At 42.7% G+C, this 17,559-nt stretch overlaps 1 protein-coding gene across 3 annotated transcripts in view; it reads right to left on the reverse strand.

The window, feature by feature from the left end:
* MLH1 (mutL homolog 1) overlaps positions 1-17,559 on the reverse strand; it is a 107,462-nt gene that overhangs the window by 64,645 nt on the left and 25,258 nt on the right. The window lies entirely within an intron of this gene.

The following is a 17,559-nucleotide window of genomic DNA, read 5'->3' on the forward strand; positions in this document are numbered from 1 at the left end:
CAAATTTGGTCAACAGTAATGATACCCCTAAGTATTAAGTGCACCATATAAAATATTTCCTGAAAAGGTGTTTATCTACAGCGGGGAAAATAAGTATTTGATACACTGTAGATTTTACAGGCTTTCCCACGTACAAAGAATGGAGAGGTCTGTAATTGTTATCATAGGTACACTTCACCTGTGAAAGACAGAATCTAAAAATAAAAATCCAGAAATCACATTGTATGATTTTTATAAAATTCATTTTCTTTTTATTGCCTGAAATACAGGTGCTTCTCACAACATTAGATAATCAAAAAGTTAACTTATTTCAGTTCTGCAATACAAAAAAGTGAGACTCCTATATTTTATAGAGTCATTACAAACAGAGTGATCTATTTCACGTGTTTATTTCTGTTAATATTGATGATTATGGCTTACAGCCAATGAAAACCCAAAAGTCCTTATCTCAGTAAATCAGAATAGTTAACAAAACACACCTGCAAAGGCTTCCTAAGCATTAAAAAAGGTCCCTTAGTCTGTTTCAGTAGGCTCCACAATCATGGGGAAGACTGCTGACTTGACAGATGTCCAGAAGGCAGTCACTGACACACTCCACAAGGAGGGTAAGACACAAAAGATCACTGCTAAAGAAGCTGGCTGTTCACAAAGTGCTGTATCCAAGCATATTAATGGAAAGTTTTTTTTTTTATTTGTTTATTAAACCACAACTGAATATACAACATACATACTTGCATATGGTGATAAGCACTGTATAGAATATATATATTTCTACATAGTATTAGATGCAACGCAAAATGTACATTCCGATTTACATATTAATGGATAGTTGAGTGGAAGGAAAAAGTGTGGTAGAAAAAGGTGCACAAGAAGCAGGAAAACTGCAGCTTGAAAGGATTGTTAAGTAAAGGCCATTTAAAAATTTGGGGGAGATTCAGGAGTGAACTGCTGCTGGTAGCATTGCTTCAATAGCCACCACACACACAGACGTATCCAGGACATGGGCTACAAGTGTCGCATTCCTTGTGTCAAGCCACTAATGATCAATAGACAACGCCAGAAGTGTCCTACCTGGGCCAAGGAGAAAAAGATCTGGACTGTTGCCCAGTGGTCCAAGGTAGCGTTATCAAATGAAAGTAAATTTTGCATTTCGAACTGTACTGCCAACTGTGGTATTCACTTTATCAACTACGGTTACTGGATAACGAATTTTATTGCATAGTGTATGATGTTTAACTATATGTACTTGTTGTTTTGAATATTGCCTTTTTTATTGCAATTTGCTATGCGTGACTACCAATTCTATTTATCAAGCAGGCATTTGTACAATTGATGGGGATTAGTGTGGATGGTATCTTAAAGGACTAAATACAGCTCATGTTCACACTATATACAGCACCATGGAATCAATGGTGCAATATCTAATATATAAAGCTCAAAGTATGTATGTATGTATGTATGTATGTATGTGTCCGGGATAGGCATCCGCACCGTCGCAGCTACAGCCACTAAATTTGGTAGTCACACGTCTGGACCCCCAGAGTCCTATAGGCTATGTTGTGAGGTGAAATTTTAACCCCGCGCGTTCCAATTCACCAAACAGTTTTGCCCCTGGGGAAAAAGTGTGTGTATCAAGCCCCGCCCCTCATTATGATGTCATAATGCCCCTGTCTACATAATGTGGAAACGGTGTGCGTATCAAGCCCCGCCCCTCATTATGTCAATGGTTACCATGGCGACGCCGATGTCATCATAGGTTGCAAGCCCCGCCGCTCATTATGATGTCATAATGGTTGACTATGGGATGGAGGATGTGTGATGGGTATATGGGCACTGGACTATGGGATGGAGGATATGTATGACGGGTATATGGGCACGGGACTATGGGATGGAGGATGTGTGATGGGTATATGGGCACGGGACTATGGGATGGCGGATATGTATGATGGGTATATGGGCAAGGGACTATGGGATGGAGGACATGTATGACGGGTATATGGGCACTCGACTATGGGATGGAAGATATGTATGATGGGTATATGGGCACGGGCCTATGGGATGGAGGATGTGTGATGGGTATATGGGCACGGGACTATGGGATGGAGGATATGTATGACGGGTATATGGGCACGGGACTATGGGATGGCGGATATGTATATGGGCACGGGACTATGGGATGGAGGATGTGTGATGGGTATATGGGCACTTGACTATGGGATGGAGGATATGTATGACGGGTATATGGGCATGGGACTATGGGATGGCGGATATGTATGATGGGTATATGGGCACGGGACTATGGGATGGAGGATAATTATAATTTGCTATAACTAACCACAGTTAGATACTATGCCCGGGAAGCGCCGGGCTCTTCAGATAATAATAATAATAATAATAATAATAATAATAATAATAATAATAATATTATTATTATTATTAATATTATTATAATACAGCACAGATACATATTTTCCTTTTTTAATCTCATCAGTAATACACCACCAGGGTGTTTTATTTTGTCTTGTGCAGCTTATTTATATGTTTTTGCATATGTATCCCTTTGCCTAGATGTCCTATAGGTGTGAATAGCATGGGTAACAATATCTAAATTTTTGCATTTCAATTGGAAATCAAGGTCCCAGAGTCTTGGAGGAAGAGAGGAGAGGCACACAGTCCAAGTAGCTTAAGGTCTAGTGTGAAGTTTCCACAATCAGTGATGGTTTGGGGAGCCATGTCATCTGCTGGTGTAGTTCCACTGTGTTTTATCAAGACCAAAGTCAGCGCAGCCGTCTACCAGGAGATTTTAGAGCACATCATGCTTCCCTCTGCCAACAAGCTTTTTGGAGATGGAAATTTCATTCTCCAGCAGGACTTCACACCTGTTCACACTGCCAATACCTGGTTTAAAAACAACAGTATCATGTGTTTGATTGGCCTGCAAACTCGCCTGACCTTAACCCCATAGAGAATCTATGGGGTATTGTCAAGAGGAAGATGAGCAACACCAAATCCAACAATGCAGATGAGCTGAAGGCTGCTATCAAAGCAACCTGGGCTTCCATAACACCTCAGCAGTGCCACAGACTGATCGACTCCATGCCACGCCGCATTGATGCAGTAATTGATGGAAAAGGAGCCCCGACCAAGCATTGAGTGCATTTACTAAACACACATTTCAGTAGGCCAAGATTTCGGAATTTAAAATCATTTTTCAAGCTGGTGTTATAAAATATTCTAATTTCCTGAGATAATGACTTTTGGATTTTCAATGGCTGTAAGCCATAATCATCAACAGAGATAAACACTTGAAATGCATCACTCTGTTTGTAATGACTCTTTTGGGAGTGTGCAAAAGAGGAACTGACGAGCACTGCTGCAGCATTCCTAAGACTTGTAGTACGACACCTGGACCAGGACATACTGTAGGTGGCTTGCCACAGAAAAACAGCAGAGTAAAAGTCCTGGATCCTGAACAGGAAAAAAAAAAAAAAAGTGGCAAAATGGCACTCACCGTCCTTTAATATCCTTTATCGGTAAAAACATGCAGATGAACATGGAGTGGAAAAGCACCAGACAACGGCCGTTTCGCGCACACACTGCGCTTCTACTGCACGTTTTAACCAATAAAGGATATTAAAGGACGGTGAGTGCCATTTTTTTCCCTGTTCTGGATCCATCACTTTCTGTAATGAAGAACTGAAATAAATTAACAGTTTGATGATATTCTCATGTTGTGAGAAGCACCTGTAAGTATTTGATCACCTACTGTCTAGCAAGAATTCTGGCTCTCACAGATCTATTAGTTATTCCTTTATGAAGCCCTCCTATTCTGCACTCATTACTTGTATTAATGGCACCTATTCGTTACCCGTATAAGAGTCACCTGTCCACACACAATCACACTCCAACCTCTCCAGCATGGCCAAGACCAAAGAGCTAAGGACACCAGGGACAAAATTGTAGACCTGCACAAGGCTGGGATGGGCTAAAGGACAATAGACAAGCAGCTTGGTGAGAAGGCAACAACTGTTGGCGCAATTATTAGAAAATGGAAGAAACACCATATGACCATCAGTCTTCCTAGATCTGGGGCTCCATGCAAGATCTCACAATGCAATGGTTTTCTTTGTTCTCATTGGAGAAAGAAAAAAAAACGCTAGCAATAAGTCTGACCTCTGTCTTATTGAAAATCCCAGGAGGGAACTACCTACTATTGAGAAACGGAACCCAGCAAACATTCAAGAGCTTTAGAGAACTGCGGTGGAAGAAACAGCCAGCAGAAAGGTACAAAATGGTCACAGATGGGAACAAAAATGTTTTAACCCTTTAACGACCGCAGATATGCGTTAAAATGGCGGCCGTTAAGGGGCCTTATTCCCTCTTTGTAGCTGAGCTAAGACCATGGAGAACATGATCAAGGACGGTTGTTCTGGTACCCGATCATCGTTATTCCTTGATCACATAAAAAAAGAAAAAAAAAAAAGTGTGCCACCTATTAAAAACAATTCTCTCTTCTGACATGATATAACACGTTAGAGGAGAAAAATGAGGTCCCTAAAACCCCTCAGTACCTCCAGCTCCATACCCCAGCCCTCCGCTTCCTGAAAAAGAAAAATGGAAGGGACATGGACAGTGCGCCCGCCATGATCTGACGGCTGGCACCAGCAGGGATTTTTCCTATTGGTTCATTTTGATCACTGTGATAGACCTCATCACGGTAATCAAAAGCCAGTAATTAGTATGTCATCCCCCTATGTCATACTTTTAGATTAAACATTTTTAATTTAATAATTACTTCTTTCATTCTTTGCCATTAGTTAGGGCTGGGCTAGCATTGTGGTTAAGGTTTTCTTCAAAAGTTAAAAAAAATAAATAAAAATGATGACTAGTGTTGAGTGCAAGTGCTCGCTACTCATGTTAATATCGCGGGGGGGGGGGTCACTTGTGCACCCGTAATACTTTGTGCATATTAGATCACCCCCGATGCAAACACAACTAACAAGCGCTTGCATTCAACTATAATGACAATATATTCAATATGACGACCTAATGTTATCAAATTATGTGCAGTACCTTTGGGTTAAAAATTCTCACTATACCCCTGAAAAAAATCCTTGAAGGGTGTAGTTTCCAAAATGGGGTCATTTGTGGGGTGCTTCTGCTGTTTAGGTACATCAGGGGCTCTTCAAACAAGACATGGCGCTATCAATGCCAACAATTTTTGCGTATAAAAAAGTTAAATTGTGCAGTTTTCCTTTCGAGCCCTGCCATGTGCCCAAACAGTAGTTTTCCCCCCACATATACAGTATCGGCATACTCAGGAGAAATTACACAAGAAGTTTTGAGGTCCATTTTCTCCTGTTACCCTTGTGAAAGTAAAAAATTTGGGGCTAAAGCAAAATTTGTGTGAAAAAAGGGAAAATATTCACACTTTTGGCTATTTTCTATCATCTAGTCCCCTTAGACTCCCTTAAAATGTGATGTAGTCTCTAAAAAAAAATGTTTTTTTTTTTTTTTTAAATCTTGCTGGATTTAACTTCCTAATTAAAAAATGGTTTCAAAAATTGTGCTGATGTAAAGTAGACGTGGGAAATGCTATTGATTATTTTGTATGGCACTATCAGATTTAAGAGCATAAGCATTTAAAGTTTTAAAATTGCGAAATGGCAAGTTTTTTGTTTTATCAAATTTTTTATATTTTCAGAAATATACGCAAATCACAATCGACCCAAAATTTACCACTAACACGAAGCACAATATAAGTCACGAAAAAAAACAAAAAAAAACAAAAAAAAAAAAAAAAAAAAACACATTCTCAGAATCACTAGGATCGGTTGAAGCATTCCAGGGTTACTACCACAAAGTGATACTGGTCAGATTTAAAAGATTTGGCCTGGTCATAAAGGTGCAAATTAGCTTTGTCACTAAGGGGTTAAGGTTGCCACTGCTGTATGACGAAATATTAGGAAAGATTCAAATAAACAGGAAATAATCCTCTCAATGAACTTGTGAACAAACTTCTTTCTTTATTCACCAAAAGTGCTAGGTGGAGGATAAAACAAAGAATCAGCGATGTAAGTTACAAGATAAGGCGAGTGGCACGTTTCAGGTGACTGTGCACCCTAAGGCTGTGTGCCCACGATGCGTTTTGTTAAGCGTTTCCGCCGGATCAGACGCTGCAGAAATGCTTAAAAGATGCATCAAATTAATTAGCATGCGTTTTTGGCTTTTTGTGCCAATGCATGCGTTTTTAACCGCTCAGGAATCGCTTAGAGGCTAAAAACGCAGCATGCACATTAATTCCCACATTGCTCAGCGTTTTTAGCCATCCCAAATGTTCCCAGAAATCGAGTGTCAAAAAACGCGTCAAAAACGCGCGGAAAAAGATGCGTGTTTTCTGGGAAAGGGGATCCTTTTCCTGAGCGTTTAAAAACGCTAGCGTGGGCACATAGCCTTAATCACGATTATCCTGCACCGAGCATTTTTGGTGAATAAAGAAAGAAGTTTGTTCATAAGTTTGTTTTGAATTTTTTTCTGTTTATTATTTGACTGCTCTACGCCCTGATGCAGCGTTTTCCTGTGCTCCGAACACCTAAGGATGTCTCTTACTAAAGTGCAATTTTTCATTGATCCGATAGAAGCTAACCAATGGATTGACATTAATGCACATAAACTCCGTGGAAAGACATGAGCTGGAATTGATTTATTAGTCTCAAGAGGACTATGCCTGAGATGGTCGGCTGAGGACATATTACATCTTTCAATGTCTCGCAAGGAATTCCTAACCTTTCTTTTTCCTGTTCAAGAACTGATTTTTGGTAGGCTTCGGCCTTGTTTCTTTGCCATCGGTTCTTTGGCCTTTTTATTATACGCCTCTTGATCTCCTGAATATGATCTTCTTTAGATCCACTGACATATGGTTGAGATTGAGGCTTTGGCGGGGCAAGATGATTGAGATTTGGTGGTTGCCCAATGTTGGGCACAGCGGGGGTGTCTATTGTTATAGTTTCCAAAATTTGAATTGTTTATATGTTTTTATATTATTGATGATGTTATACATTGGGATCTTCTATCCCGCACAACAGGACTGGGGGGGGGGGGGGAAGCTGGGAAGTTTGCTGCTCCACGTAAGCAATTAGATGAAAGTAGAAGTATAGTGGCGAGGGAGGCGGGAGGAGAGGGTGGTCAGGGACCAGATTACCCAGCTCTCTTTGACAGTATATGCACTAGGAAGGGGGAGAAGAGGAGGGGACAGAAGGGGGGTGATTACATTTTTTTTATTTTTACTTTATTACATTGTCCCATGAGTGGACATCACTGTCATGTGTCAGATCGCTGATCTGACACTCCACACAGCACTGCTCTCTGCAAGCACTGCGGAAGCCGCCTCCCTGCAGGCCCCCGCGGCCATACATGTTTGATCGCAGTGTGCCAGGGGTTAACGTGCCGGGGGCGGTCCGTGACCGCCCCTGACACATAGTGCCGGGTGGCAGCTGTGATAATCAGCTGACATCCGGCCGCGATCAGCAGCGCCCACCCCCTGGAGCGCCGCTGATCGCGATGACGTACTATCCTGTCCCCGGTCATAGGGGCCCGGGTACCATGGATGGGATTGTACATCAGATGTCAGAAAGGGGTTAAAGATCTGTTGGTGGGAAGCCACTATGTTGCACCAATTGTTAACCATTTTGGCTCAAGAGAACCCTTCAAGGGTTGCTTCACCTGCGGCCACTGTCTTGCCTGCGCCAATGTCCTTCCCTGCACCTCGTTCCACTCTGCAGATGGTAAGAAACATTTTCAAGTCAGGGATCATATTTCCTATAGTAATATGAATGTAATTTACTACGCCACGTGTAGCTGCCCACTAATTTATGTGGGGCTCACATCCAGAGAACTTAGGGTAAGAGTGCGGGAAATTGGCGCGGCCAAAGACAGTGGATGATCCCTCCGAGTTAAAAACTATCCCCTGGCATTTTAGAGCTGTTCCCAATTGTGCCCCTGGGGTATTTATGGTTGGGGGCAATGACACTGTTCACATTGGCATAAGGGGCAGCAACATCAAGCAGACCCTAGCCCGGTGTGAGCTTAAATGGATTGTCACTCTGGGGACCGTGAAATCAGATGGTGTGAACGAGTTAGTGAACTTGAATTGGTTCTCTTCTAAACCTTCTGATTCCACCTTCTCTTTTGGCAAGATAAGGAAAACTACAGTTGCTATATCCTTGACCATCATGAGCGTTTGTTTGAATCTTCAGTTCTTTATATGAGGTGATAAAAAAAAAAAAAAAAACAAGGGGCAAAAGAACATTGTCAATATTCATGTGATGTTATTTTTGTACAAGATATTGTCCATTTATAAGAAATCCTCTGTTTATTGTGAAACCACTGTGAAAAAAAGGATTTTTGGTACTCACCGTAAAATCTTTCTTGGAGCCTTCATTGGGGGACACAGGTAACCATGGGTGTATTGCTGCTGTCGCTAGGAGGCTGACATTATGCAAATAAAGTAAAAACTGGCTCCTCCTCCATAGCATACACCCACTGACAGGCAGGAAGTACCTCAGTTAAGTGTTAAAGCAGTAGGAGAAGCAACCAAACTCCACATATGTACCGGCTCAACAACCAAGGCACTTATGCCCTACAAACAAATAGGGAGGGTGATGTCCCCCAATGAAGGCTCCAAGAAAGATTTTACGGTGAGTACCAAAAATCCTTCTTTCTTTATCGCTTCATTGGGGGACACAGGTAACCATGGGAAGTCCTAAAGCAGTCCCCAAGGGTGGGAACAGAAAGAATGCAGAGAAAAAAAGGACTGAGGCTGGCCGTGCGGAACAGCCGCCTGAGCACCTTTCCTTCCTAGGCCTGCGTCGGACAAGACATGAGTATGAACTTCGTTAAACTTTGCAAGAATGTGCGAAGAGGACTAGGTTGCAGCCCTGCAACCTCTAAAGCCGAGGCCTAGCGAGAAACTGCCCCAGGAGTTATCCAGAGTACGGACCAGAGAGGGGCAAGAAGGACCTAGAGAGAAAAGACAATGTCTGCACTAATGAGGAATGAAAGGGAACGGAGAACGGCAGGATAATGCAGCCAACTTAGAACTCCCTTGATTTCTCTTCTTGGTAGCCAATAAGGCTAACGGAACCAAATAGTTGTACTTACGCCACCTGAATCAGATCTTCAGTAACTGTCGTAGAAACTTGAGGATGCAGGTTTCCTCGCCCAAAGCATGGTCAGAATGACCTGATGGGAAGAAACCTAATCCCTCTCAGAAGTAGGCCTTAAAGGCCATGGCGTTAAACTTAAACGACTGAACTGTGGCAGAAGAGGGGCCTTGCGGAAGAATATCCAGACGGTCTGGAAAGCCCCAGGAGGCTTCCATGAGCATGTACGCCAGCTACGGGTACCAGATCTGACTTAACAGCTTGTAGTTGTCAGGACTACTGGAAACCCTTCTGACTTTTTATTAACCCCTTCATGACCCAGCCTATTTTGACCTTAATGACCTGGCCATTTTTGGCAATTCTGACCAGTGTCCCTTTATGAGGTAATAACTCAGGAATGCTTCAACGGATTCTAGCGATTCTGAGAATGTTTTTTCATGACATATTGGGCTTCATGTTAGTGGTAAATTTAGGTTGATAATTTTTGCATTTATTTGTGAAAAAAAAACCGGACATTTGGCGAAAATTTTGCAATTTTCACATTTTGAATTTTAATTCTGCTAAACCAGAGTTATGTGACACAAAATAGTTAATAACATTTTCCACATGCCTACTTTACATCAGCACAATTTTGGAAACAACATTTTTTTTGTTGGGAAGTTAAGGGTTAAAAGTTGATCAGCGATTTCTCCTTTTTACAACAAAATTTACAAAACCATTTTTTTTTTTAGGGACCACCTCACATTTGAAGTCACTTTGACGGGTCTATATGTCAGAAAATACCCAAAAGTGACACCATTCTAAAAACTGCACCCCTCAAGCAACTCAACTACATTCAAGAAGATTATTAACCCATCAGGTGCTTCACAGCGGCTAAAGCAATGTGGAAGGAAAAAATGGACATTAATTTTTCCAACAAAAATTTTATTTTAGCATCAATTTTTTCATTTTCACATGGGTAACAGGATAAAATGGATGCTAAAATTTGTTGGGCAATTTCTCCTGAGTACACAGATACCTCATATGTGGTCATAAACCACTGTTTGGGCGCACGGCAGGGCCCGGAAGGAGCACCATTTGACTTTTTGAATGGAAAATATGCTGGAATATTTAGCGGTTGCCATGTCGAGTTTGGAGAGTCCCTGTGTGCCTAAACATTGGAGCTCCCACACAAGTGACCCCATTTTGGAAAATAGACACCCCAAGGAGCTTATATAGATGTATAGTGAGCACTTTGAATCCCCAAGTGCTTTACAGAAGTTTAAAACGCAGAGCCATGAAAATAAAAAATTGCTTTTCCTCAAAAATGATTTTTTAGCCCGCTATTTTTTATTTTCACAAGGCTAACAGGAGAAATTGGACCACGAAAGTTGTTGTGCAATTTGTCCTAAGTACACAGATACCCCATATGTGGGGGGGGGGGGGACCACTGTTTGGGCGCATGGGAGAGCTGAGAAGGGAAGGAGCGCTTCAATCGTTAGCGGACACCATGTCGTACCTACACTTTGGAGCTCCCCCACAAATGACCCCATTTTGGAAACTAGACCCCCTAAGGAACTTATCTAGATGCATAGTGAGCACTTTGAACCCCCAGGTGCTTTACAGAAGTGTATAACACAGAGCCGTGAAAATAAAAAATTTTTTTTCTCAAAAAATGATTTTTTAGCCCGCTATTTTTTATTTTCACAATGGTAACAGGATAAATTGGACCCCAAAGGTTGTTGTCCAGTTTGTCCTGAGTACGATTGGTACCCCATATGTGGGGGGGGAAAATCACTGTTTGGGCACACGTCGGGGCTCGGAAGCGAAGTAGTGACGTTTTGAAATACCGACTTGATGGAATGGTCTGCGGGCGTCATGTTAGGTTTGCAGAGCCTCTGATGTGCCTAAACAGTGGAAACCCCCCACAAGTGACCCCATTTTGGAAACTAGACCCCCCAAGGAACTTATCTAGATGTGTGGTGAGCACTTTGAACCCCCAAGTGCTTCACAGAAGTTTATAACGCAGAGCCATGAAAATAAAAAATCTTTTTTTTTTTCACAAAAATCATTTTTTTAGCCCCCAATATATTTTTTCCCAAGGGTAACAGGAGAAATTAGACCCCCAAAGCTGTTGTGCAATTTTTCCTGAGTACGCTGATACCCTATATGTGGGGGGAAACCACTGTTTGGGCACACGTCGGGGCTCGGAATGGAGGGAGCACTCTGACTTTTTGAATGCAAAATTGGCTGGAATAAATCGTGGCGCCGTGTCGCGGTCGGAGACCCCATGATGGGCCTAAACAGTCGAAACCCCTCAATTCCAACTCCAGCTCTAACCCCAACACACTACTAACCCTAACCCCCAACACAGCCCTAACCCTAATTCCAGCCCTAACCCTAATTCCAGCCCTAACCCTAATTCCAGCCCTAACCCTAATTCCAGCCCTAACCCTAATTCCAGCCCTAACCCTAATTCCAGCCCTAACCCTAATTCCAGCCCTAACCCTAATTCCAGCCCTATTTCTAACCCTAATTCTAACCCTAACCCTAATTCTAACCCTAACCCTAATTCCAACCCTAAATGGAAAATTTTTATTTTTATTTAATTGGTTGTGCCTGGCTATGGGGGTGATAAACGGGGGGTGTATTTTTTATTTTGATCACTGTAAGAGTTTACCACAGTGATCAAAACGAAAAATGAATGGGCAGCCGGCACCTGCCATTTTCCAAGATGCCGGTGCCCATGATCCGGATGGCGGGACACCGGGAGCCACAGCAGGACATCGGAGGTACCGGGGGGGAGCGAAAGGAAGGGGAGGGGGTGCAGATAACGGCGGCGACCGATCGCCGCCGAAAACAAAAAAGAGGAAAAGAATCATGCAAAAAAAATAGGATCACCACACAATATCAATAGGTACAAACTGTGAGCAAATTTTATTAATGACAAGCCAAAAAACAGCACACATTTAAAAATATCCAAAAGATCATAAATGGACTCTCCAAAAGATGACAGAATATAACATAATAAATGTTAATATATCAGTAGACCGCAAATGCTGGAAGTGCACAGAGAAAAATAACTCTGAATAAATGCTGCTAGCATATAACCAACAATCTTAGATTATAAACCAGTGTAGCCCCCATATATGGAGCATGCAGTGCAAAAGTTAAACCCTGATTATTACCATAATAAGCCAAACGGCTGAATACCACAAGAAAGGGGTTAATAGTGAATACACAAAGATGCCCAATGCATCCTGCATGCTGGGCTACAGAAGCTGAATACGTCACCCCGTATAATAGTGATTAGGGGAACCAGTCAGTCGTCCCATCATCTAAATAGCAGCGATGTGGTCAGTGGTGATGTTAAGAGTCCATGAGAGAAACCCACGCGTATCGACACTTCTAAGTGTCTTTTTCAAGGTGAGCATGGTCAGCTATGTCACGAAGTATCCATTTATACCCATGTAATTACTTGTTATCATTACCAGCTGGCAGCCTGTGTTAGGAGCAGGCAAGTAAATTCCTGGACGCTGACAATACAAGACCCAGAAGAAATCATGGTCAGGAGTTAAAGACTACATAACACTTTCAAAGATGAACGAATAATCCCCGAGCAGAGGATCTATTTTATCTAAATTCATCTCAATATGTCCCTCAAGCATGCACAGACGACACTTAAATAGTTACTGACATACTGTTGTAGACAGTGAATTTTGAAACAGGTGAAACAACCACTAAATTTATTAAGGGAAAGCTCCTTTCTGAGATAGATAGATAGAGATATATATATATATACACACACACACACATATATACATATAATAAAAAATGACCAAACATGCTCAGATGACATTTAGTTAGAGGACAATCAGATAAAGAAACAAATACTAACCTACTACAGGTCTATTATGAATAATGCATTGTAGTATAAGGCCTCTTTCACACTTCCGTTTTTGACAATCAGTCAAGATCCGCCAATTTTGAAAAAAAAACGGATCCGCCATTTTTTTTTGCGGATGCTTTTTTCCCCATTGACTTTCATTATTGGCGGATCCTGACTGATTGCCGTCCGTTGCATCCGTTTTTTGAGGATCCGCCAGGATGTTAGTGTCCGTCAACATCCTCAAAGATCTCTCTCTCTCTCTCTCTCTCTCGCCAGCCGTTCCTTTAAATTTCCTCATTTTCAGGATCCGTCTAAAAACGGATCCTGCGCCATCCGTTCACATCAGTTGAGAACGGATCCGCTTGTCTGCCTTTTTGGCGGATTGTAACTGATGCAAATAACTGAAGTGTGAAAGAGGTCTTACTCTTAAGCATGCTCAGATGACATTTAGTTAGCTGTTAGAGCACAGTCAGATAAGGACAGAAATGCAAGCCTTCTACAGGTCTATTGTGGATAATGCATTGTGATATAACCCTCAAGACTGTTTAGATGACACTTAGTTAGAACACAATCAGATAAAGATACAAATGCAAACCTTCTAAAGGTCTATTGTGGGTGATGTATTGAGATAGAACCCTTGAGCATGCCCAGATGACACTTGGTTAGCTGTTAGAGCACAATCAAATAAAGATACACATGCAAACCCACTACAGATCTATTGTGGATAATGCATTGCAGTATACCCCTCAAACATGCTTCAGATGACCCTGAGTTAACTATTAGAGCATAATCAAGTAAAGATACACATGCAAACCTACTATGAATCTATTGTGAATAATGCATTGAGGTATATCCCTCAATCCTGCTCAGATGACACTTGGTTAGAGCACAATCAGATAAAGATACAAATGCAAACCTTCTACAGGTCTATTGTGAATAATGCATTGTAGTATAACCCTTAAGCATGCTCAGATGACACTTAGTTAGCTGTTAGAGCACAGCCAAATAGAGATACAAATGCAAACCTTCTACAGGTCTATTGTGGACAATGCATTGAGATATAACCCTTAAGCATGCTCAGATGACTCTTGGTTAGCTATTGGTGCACAATCAAATAAAGGTACACACATGTAAAACTACTACAAATCTATTGTGGATAATGTATTGTGGTATACCCCTCAAATATGCTCAGATGACACTTAGTTAGCTATTAGAGCACAATCAAATAAAGGTAAAAATGCATACCCACTATAGATTTTTTATGGATAATGCGTTGAGGTATGACCCTCAAGCATGCTCGGATGATACTTAGTTAAAGCACAATCAAATGAAGAAATACATGCAAACCCAATGTAGATCTACTGTGGATAATGCATTAGGATATAACCCTCAAGCATGCTCAGATGACACTTAGTTAGCTATTAGAGCAAAATCAATTAAAGATACACTTACAAACCTACTACAAATCTTATGTGGATAATGTATTGTGGTATACCCATCAAGCATGCTCAGAAGACACTTTGTTAGCTAAAGATACACATGCAAACCCACTATAGATGTATTGTGGATAATGCATTGAGGTATATCCCTCAAGCATGCTCAGATGACAGTTAACTATTAGAGCACACAAATGGAAATACAGATGAGGATATATTACAACCTTCAAAAAATCTTCACAACTGTACTATTTATATTGTGTCCAGTACAAGTATGTGTATTCGAAAATTAATACCACATTTGAAAGAGGATCATTAATCAAGATCGCTCCCAGATGAGGAGGTTATCCTTCAAAAATATACAAAGTAAAAGTCTATAGATTGTTTGAATTTATTTTTCTCTTTGCCTAATTTCTCATATCCCCACTATATTAGGGCTGGATAAATGACCTAACATCAAGACACACAAATATAATTAAGGAACATAGGTTCTATACAAAGAAAAGCCTCTCAATTACATAGTGAATATCATGAGATATGCTAGCAGCATTTAACAAATCTTGAAGGTCATAAACTCGCCCTTATGAACGAAGAATTACACACACAGTCCAAAAGATCTGTAGAAGGAATGCTTGATGTGGATATTCTTTCCAATAGTAAAGAAAAAAAAAAAATGCTTGCAGTCCTATCCCACTTCAGAAACTGGAGTTTGACGAAGGGAAAATAACCTGTGAAAAGAAATTTTGGAAAGGGGGTGTGTGTGTGTGGGGTCAGTGGCCAGCCATGTCCGATGCTATTGCAGCATCGGCCATGGCTGGATTGTAATATTTCACCAAGTTTCATTGGTGAAATATTACAAATCACTCTGACTGTTAAAAGTGAAACAGCCAATCAGAGCGATCGTAGGCACGTGGGGGCTAAGCCACACCCCCTGGGATTAACTATAGAGTGTCCTCTTTGTGCGCGTCGGGTGACCTTTCAGTGACCCCGGTCACCCGACCCGCAGGAGGGCGATTTATAGCATGACGCCTACGTAGGAGTCATGGGTCGTTTGGGCACGACTTTTCATGACGCCTACACGTAGGCGTCATGGGTTGTGAAGGGGTTAAGGGAAGAGGTGGGGACAGAAGAGGCATCTGAAACTGGGCCACAGAATCACAAGTGCGTCACAACCGACAGCCATCGGATCCTGGGACCTGGTAACGTACCGGGGAACCTTTTGGTTCGTTCGAGAAGTCATTAGGTGGGCATCCGGAATGCCCCACCTCCGACAAATTTAGCTAAAGATGGCAGTGTTGAGAGACTACTCGCCCGACGCGAAACCCCCTAAGATAAAAAAAAAAAAAAAAAAAAAAAAAAAAAAATAATCGGCTTCCCAGTAGTCAACCCCTGGAATGTGGACGGCTGATGTGGCAGGGACATGGCCTTCCGCCCGACGCAGGATCATTGCTACCTCTACCCTGATCCGTGTGTTGCGAGTCCCGCCTTGATGGTTTATGTAAGCCACAGCTGTGACAAAATCCAACTGACTGCGAACTGGCTTGCCTGCGAGGAGAGACTGCCAGCGGAGAAGGGAAAGAAGAATTGCCCTGATCTCCAAGAGATTGATGGGGAGGAGGGTCTCCTGAACATTCCAGCTACCCTGCGCTGTGAGAATGAGGAAGCCCACTCCCCAACCCTAAAGACTGGCATCGATGTGGATGATTTGCCAACGGAGCGGGAGAAATGACCTCCTGCGCAGGGCAGAGGCGGATAGTGTCCACCAAGAGAGGGACTGCTTCACGTTGAGAGGTAAAAGCACTGGCCGATTCAGGGAACAGTCCAGGGAAACAATTCTCTTGTCCCAGGTAGACCGGAGGGCCAACTGAAGAGGACGGGAGTGAAACTGGGCATAATGCACAGTTTCCATGACAGCCGCCATGACCTTCGCGAGACCCTGGTAGCGGACACCAGGCTGAACTGGAGTGCCGTGAACTGGAATGGTGCTCCTGTATCACAAACCGAAGGAACCTCCGATGTCGTACACTAACAGAAATGTGCAGGAAAGCACACTGAATGTCCACAGAGCAAAGTAAATCCCCCTGCTCCATGGAGGGGATCCTCGGGCGCAAGGACTCCGTTCTGAAGAGGCGAATCCGGAGGTGGCAATTCAACTGTTCGAGGTCTAAGATCGGGCGGGGAGAAACGTCTTTTCTCGGGAGTACGAAGAGGTTCGGGTAGAACCCAGAAAACCATTCGTGCCAAGGTACGGCTACAATGACACGGCTTGGAGAACCCATGAGAGGGTTGATTTAGCGGGAAGAAGAAACGTCTTCCTGGGGGCGAAGAAAATTCCATTTTGTAGCCAAATGTAACGATCTCCCTGACCCAGGGGTTGTCGACCGCCGACAACCAAGTCTCCGTGAAAAGAAGAAACCTGCCTTCCACCCTGGAAAGATTCCCAGGTAGGGGTGACCTGTCAGAGGTGAATCTGTGATAGGGGGATCCGGAGGACTTAGAGAATTGGGTCCTAGGCCTCCAGTGAGGAATAGCTTGAAGAAAGGTTTTCTTCTTTCCGCTTGTGCAGAAGAACGGTCCTGCTGGAAGAACCACCAGAGGAAAGGCAGAGAGGTGCTCTTACCTCTGGTGGCGTCGGAAGTGACCTGGACCAGTTTGGTCCCAATGAGCCTGGATTCCTGGAATGGCAGGGAAGTGCTAGATCTGCTAGTTCCACTGTAGGAGCCGCCGCCATAATGGCCCGGCAAAGTATCTTTGTCCAGGCCGACATGGCTTTCAGCTCTCAAGTGGAGGCTAATTAAGTCAGGGAGAAGTGCATGACGCCTCTAAGGCTGATACAGTTAAAGCCACAATCTGTCTGTCCGTAGCATCTTTAAGAGACGCCGCATCAGGACTGGACAGGACTGTTTGAGAGGCTAAGCGTGAAAAAAGGCGGATCCACCTTAGGGGAATCAGACCATATGCTGACAAGGTCTGAACTAAAAGGGTATAGAGTGTCCAGACGTTTTCTTCATGGGAAGAGTTTGCCTGGATGTTCCAGTGTCTAGAGGCGTTAGCCTCAAACTCTTTGGAAAAAAAATGCTGGAGGGACGTTTCA

This window comes from Dendrobates tinctorius, unplaced genomic scaffold, assembly GCF_039654945.1.
Source record: "Dendrobates tinctorius isolate UK_male_01 unplaced genomic scaffold, ASM3965494v1 ptg000162l, whole genome shotgun sequence".
NCBI lineage: Eukaryota > Metazoa > Chordata > Amphibia > Anura > Dendrobatidae > Dendrobates > Dendrobates tinctorius.